Raw genomic sequence first — 6582 nt, forward strand, 5'->3', positions numbered from 1 at the left:
CTGGATAAAGTAGGTCCAAGGCCTGTTTTTATACAATAGTAAACTAAGAATGATGTACTATATATTTAAAGGTTAAAAAAAAAAGAAACTTCAAGAATATGTGACAAAGAATATATGTAGCCAACAAATCCTAAAATATTTACTCTCTGTATCATTATAGAAAATGTTTACAGACTCCTGGTCTATTTAACTCTCCTGTGTCTTTAGTTGAGCAAAGAAGAAAATGATTTTCTACAGGAAGTCTGGCCAATTTGAGATGGTCAATTCTAGATGAGAGCTGAAGTCATTTTTGCTACTCTAAACAGAGTTGGCTCTCAGTTTGTTTGTGTGCATTCCTTTATTGATTTTCTAATATGCTTTATTTCAAAAGGCTTGATGATTATAAATATATATTATAACACAAAGATAACATCAAAAATATTAAAACAAAGAACAAAAGAAAAACAGTAAGGTGAGATTTAGAAGCCAATGACAATAGTGTGATATAGGAGTAATTATATTCCACAGTGCTCCAAATTTATCGATGTAATTTGGCTATTTCTAGATCCTGTGAAGTTAAATGATCATAATAAATGTTTCAGGAAATATTAATTGCTCCCAATAACTTATATTTTCTAGACAGGTATTTTATAGAGGATTTGTTATTAAAATAATGATATGTACATTTTTCTGAGTTGCACTTTAATAACATTCTGTTTTATGGAATCAAAAGAAAGATATCTTCATTGGTATTATCTTGAAATGCTTATTTTTGTTTATCCCTTTCAAAATTTCTAGTTGCATGTTACCAAGGTTTTCCATAAATAAACTATATTTTCTTATGTGAACTAACAAACTAGAATTAAGATTGCCAGATATAACAGGTCTCTGAAATCTGAAATTACCTAGGAATTGCAGGAAAAAAAATCTAATGTCTTAAACATCATGCCATTGTCAAAAATAAAGGTCATTATCTAGAGGGAACTTTTTTCTAGTTAATACAGTGACTTTATTGCTTGAGTACATTAGATAAATTTATGCAACTAGAGTAGAGGCTGTTTATTACTCATATTTCCAATTGGGAGGGAAGACTCGTTTGGTCTTATAATATTGAACCAATGGTGAATATGGCTCTCAGTCAGAATCAGATGGAATTTAGCATCTTTATCCTTTTGGTTCCTCTAAAGATGCTTTCCAACAGCAACAGCTTTCTTAATTAAATGCTAAAGATCCTCAGGAAAATCAGGAGCAAGTCCTTTGGACTTAAGAATCCTCAAGATTTAATTGCCTGTCACAAAACATACTTCTGTAACACCATGTGGGTCTCTCAGGATCACACCTATTTGTGAGGGAGTCAGGCCTTTCTTGGGTTTACCAGGTGGCACTAGTGATAAAGAACCTACCTTCCAGTGCAGGAGACATAGAGATGTGGGTTCGATCCCTGGGTCATGAAGATCCCCTGGCGGTGGGCAGTGCAACCATTCCAGTGTTCTTCCCTGGAGAATCCCATGGACAGAGGACCCTAGCAGGCTACAGTTCATAGGGTCACACAGAGTTGGACATGACTGAAGCGACTCAGTAAGTAGCACACAGGCCCTTCTTGGATCTATGCTTCACATTGTCAGAGGTCAGCTTTAGCCAGGTGGAGATGCTGTGGCTGTCGGGCAGAGTCCACTGGGACAGGCCCTTCCTGGGAGTGTGCACAGGACCCATGATCATGGCAGTGTGGTAGCAAAAAGAGAGGACAGAAAGCTTTTAAATGAGTCCTATTCCTTTTTGAAACATTTGAACAGATATCAAATTCCATTCATCAGTTTTATTATCAAATCCTTCCATTGCAACAGACAGTTGTTCCAAATTAGTTCTCATGATAAAGATTATAATAGTGAATAAAATAAAATGCTAAAAGTATTATGTGAGTAAAAGTAATTTAAATGGTATCCAGACCCATCTTAAGTTTCAGTAAATCATATCCAACAACTCATTTCCCTTGAATATGAGAACTGTGATTTTATCCTTCCCTATGGAGTGTTTTGCCAGTTTTCAATAGAAAAAAAAAAATGTAGTTAAATTTAAGAAAAAGGTATAACCCAAGTGAGGAAGCTATAGACAACAAATAACTGAATCAAGTTACATATAAGAATGAGATACTTAATATGAGTTACAATGAATTAAAGAAAAGTAGACCACATTATTGGAGAAGGAAATGGCAACCCACTCCAGTATTCTTGCCTGGAGAATCCCGTGGACAGAGGAGCCTTGGTGGGCTGCTGTCTGTGGGATCGCACAGAGTCAGACACGACTGAAGCGACTTAGCACTCATACATGCGTTGGAGAAGGAAATGGCAACCCACTCCAGTATTCTTGCCTGGAGAGTCTCAGGGACAGAGGATCCTGGTGGGCTGCCATCTGTGGGGTTGCACAGAGTCGGACATGACTGAAGCGACTTAGCCCCAGCAGCAGACCACATTATAAAATAAAATACAATATGTTAATAAGCAAAAGGAAGAGTATCATTGTTCATGGTGAATCACTACCAAAGTAATGTTACGATACATTGTGGGTAGCTGTCAAAGTCAGGTATCAACACCTTGTAGAGTTGTCTTTGTGCTGCTTGATAAGTAAATGATATATCTCTAAGAAAAGTATATAGTAAAAGAAGAATAGGACATGAAGATTTCCCTCGTGTCTTAGACAGTAAAAAATAATACATTTTCTGGAGAAGAAAAAATAATTATTGTCAAATTTGAATAAAAACTGAAGTTCAGATGGATTCGTGGTAACTTGGATTTCCAGTCTAAGAGCTAGGAAGTCCTTGATAATGATGTAACAAGGTCTGTATTGGAAGAATATCTCAGAGCGAATCCCCTTTTAGATTTCTTCAGCCTTTCAGCCTCTTGGTCGTTTTTGTTGTTGTTCAGTTGCTAAGTGGTGCCCAACTCTTCATGACTCCATGGACTGCAGCATGCCAGGCCTCCCTGTCCTTCACTATCTCTCAGTGTTTGCTCAAATTCATATCTACTGCGTCAGTGATACCATCCAACCATCTCATCTTCTGTCACCTCTGGTCACCTTTACCAGTATCAAAAGTTGTGAGATTTGGGGAACTTCAGTATGACTCCTAAATTTAAATCCTAGCAGGTATTCAACTTGATGTGTGTCCTTTTGTTGTTTAGTCACTAAGTTATGTCCAACTTATTTGCGACCCCATGGACTCTAGCCAGCCAAGCTTCTCTGTCTATGGAATTTCTGATATACAGGCAAGAATATAGGTAAGATTATAGGTGTGGGTTGCCATTTCCTTCTCCAGAGGATCTTGCCAACCCACGGACTGAACCCATGTCTCTTATATTAGCAGGCAGATTCTTTACCACTGAGCAACCAGGGAAGCATGTGTCCTTTAGGAAGGCTGAATACTTTCAGTTGTTTTATTTCCTATTCCTTTAGAAAGGTGGCAGTTTACCCTGAAAACAGTTTATAGAAATAATGAAAAATAACTGCTCAATATTATCCATATATATTTTATATAAATATGCCTTGTACCCAAAAAAGTCCCCCAAGCTAGTCAGGAGGAGAAGGGGATGACAGAGGATGAGATGATTGGATGGCATCACTCGATGGACTTGAGTTTGAGCAAGCTCTGGGAGTTGGTGATGCACAGGGAAGCCTGGTGTGCTGCAGTCCATGGGGTCTCAAAGAATCGGACATGATTGAGTGACTGAACTGAATGAACCTAGTCTTCTGTTATTTAAGTGCACAGAGTATATGTGTTATTCTGACATTAACTGGTCTTATAGTTATTATTTGTATTATTATTTACATTTATTTTTAATGCATTATTCTTATATTAAATAGTTACCTCTCAAGAGGTATGGCTTTAAGATTTCTCTGAAAACTGATAGAACTGATTCTATCTACCAAACTCGATCCATATAATTTCATGAAAAATATGTTTGCTATCAGTTTCTAAAAGTTAATTTTTTTGCTGTGTTATAGAAATTTTAAAATACACCTATATATCTATACACCTATATATCTATATAATTTCTATGGTAGTATTCCATGTAAATAGTCACTGTTCTGTTGTAATATAGATTTTATTCATTCAAGTGAACAAATGAATGCTACCTTAAACATTTTCCACAAGTTCTCTTTAGAGGTACAAATGCAAGAAATCCTATACCTTTGAAGAAAGTTAAAGTAGACATTGTGCTCAATAACATTATATTTCTGTATCTGAAATTCATAGCTAACTTATTGTCAATAGCTGAATCTGATTATGCTTTCTTAAATTCACCAAGAGTAACTTATGGCATCAGTAAGGAAATGATGGGGTGTGTGTGGGGAGCAAGTGCTAATAAGAAAGTTTTATTTTTTCCAATCAAATTTCAGATTTCTGTGACCTACAGTCATCACTCTTTAAGTCTTTTTGTTTGCTACAAATTTTCAATCTTTATTTTTGATACGGAATTGGAAAATAAAGAATATAAAACACATTGCTTTGGAATAATCTCTGGACTGTTTTTCAAATAAAATTTGTGCTGGGTTATTTTTTAGTGAGGCTTCTTCCTTGATGGCTCAATTGCTAAGGAATCTACCTACCATTCAGGAGACTCTGGTTTGATCCCTGAGTCAGGAAGATCCCCATGGAAAAGGGATAGGCTACCCACTCCAGTATTCTTGGGCTTCCCTTGTGGCTCAGCTGGTAAAGAATCCTGCAAGGTGGGAAACCTGATTCGATCCCTGGGTTGGGAAGATCCCCTGGAGAAGAGAAAGGCTACCCACTCTGGTATTCTGGGCTAGAGAATTCCATGGACTGGTGGACTGTGATAGCCCATTGAGTCACAAAGAGTCGGGCACAACTGAGTGACTTTCAATTTCACTTTTTAGTCATGTTGTCAATATGCAAAGTATAATTAGTAATACACATTTCATTTACTCTGCAGAGATCATATCACCTTTTGTTACTGTAATATATCTTGTGCCCTGATTAATTATTTTTATTTGCTCATCCTACAATACTGTTGGGACTTTGAAAGCAGTCAGTCTTTGTCAAAAGAATTTTGAAAAAAGTCAAGTATCATACTAACTGAATTGGTTGCTTACAATTTAAAAAATATCTAGGAGGACTACTAAGTGTCAGAATTTGGGCCAGGAGTTTTCACTTATTTTGACTAATTTTACCATCATAATACCTTTCAGATAATTGATGTTAATTCCTGTGAAGAAATCCAAACTCGAAAAGGTAATTTTATTACCATAATAAATGACATTATCTGGATTTATTGGCAAATCTTTAAGTCTTGTGTACTTGCCATGATTTTATAACAATTCACAATAGATTGAAAATATAAAATACTGCAGTTATAATTCAAAATAGATTGAAAATATAAACTAATTACTGTGAGCTTTATATCTTTAGAGGAGATAGGTATTTAAGTTTCTGAGGGAAAGAACAGAACTTTTTACTTGAATGTCCTTGAAAGAGAATAATAGGGAAAAAACTTGTTCTATAATCTAATGAATATTTTATAGATGAAAACCTTTACATTTTGCAGAATATGAATCAAGCCAACAGGACCACATGAGACTTTTGAGAGCAGGAGTCAAGAGAATGCAGTAAAGTATGACAAGGTAAAATGGCAAACCTTCATATGACCATGAGGGTGAGAGAGTCATCATCAGGGTAGGTGAGTGGTTGAATTGTCATAGCTGGCTGAATTACAAAATAAGCATCATTTGTAAAGCCATGATGATTTCCCTGACATAGCTAGGCCAGGGTGTCCTCACTCATGAGAGATAATTAGTAGTTGCAGATGACAGACTTGGATCTTGTTTTCCCCAAGATGCTCCAGAATGGTGTGTGGAGCTCCCAGTGAATTCAGAGAAAATGTGATTCTCAATTAAATACCTTTGCAATATTTTCCTGTAATTTATCACAATGGCTTACAGAAATAATTAATTGCAAATATAACTACATACCTGTCTATGGCAATATAAGAAAGTAAGGATTTTCCAAAACTACTGAATGATGTATAAATTATACATATCAAGTTTCTTCAGATATCCTGGTTCAAGGGCCTTGCTGTTACTTTGTAGGCATCAACCACCATCTCTTCAGCAGGAACCTACTTGAACTCTCCCTGCTGAAATATATTTGCAGCTCTAATGGATATTTTTTCAGTTCACTTCTGGAAAGAAACTGAAAAGCTGATGAAAAGTATATCATTTTCAATTTTTAAAATGGCTTTTAGTTCCATGCTAATAAATTATAAGTCCATAGTTCATAAGTTTTGGTTTAAGCACATAATTCTTATTTTGTTTACTGTCTCAAGAGTCTTAGCATAAAATGCTACTTTCATCATTCTAGACTCTTAAGAAAAATTACCTGTCAGCTTGAATTAAAGATAGTTTTTAAAAATATGTATTTTAAGAAAAGCTTCTCATTCCAAAGTGCTAAACAAACCACCACCCTTTGTGTTGCTGCTGCTGCTAAGTTGCTTCAGTCGTGTCCGACTCTGTGCGACCCCATAGACGGTAGCCCACCAGGCTTCCCCGTCCCTGGGATTCTCCAGGCAAGAACACTGGAGTGGGTTTCCATTT

General features: G+C 36.1%; 1 pseudogene; it reads right to left on the bottom strand.

The window, feature by feature from the left end:
• Window positions 1–1014: 1014 nt before the first annotated feature.
• Window positions 1015–1692, bottom strand: LOC104989468 (annotated as a pseudogene).
• Window positions 1693–6582: the final 4890 nt, after the last annotated feature.

Source organism: Bison bison, unplaced genomic scaffold (genome assembly GCF_000754665.1).
Source record: "Bison bison bison isolate TAMUID 2011002044 unplaced genomic scaffold, Bison_UMD1.0 scf7180017864156, whole genome shotgun sequence".
Lineage (NCBI taxonomy): Eukaryota > Metazoa > Chordata > Mammalia > Artiodactyla > Bovidae > Bison > Bison bison.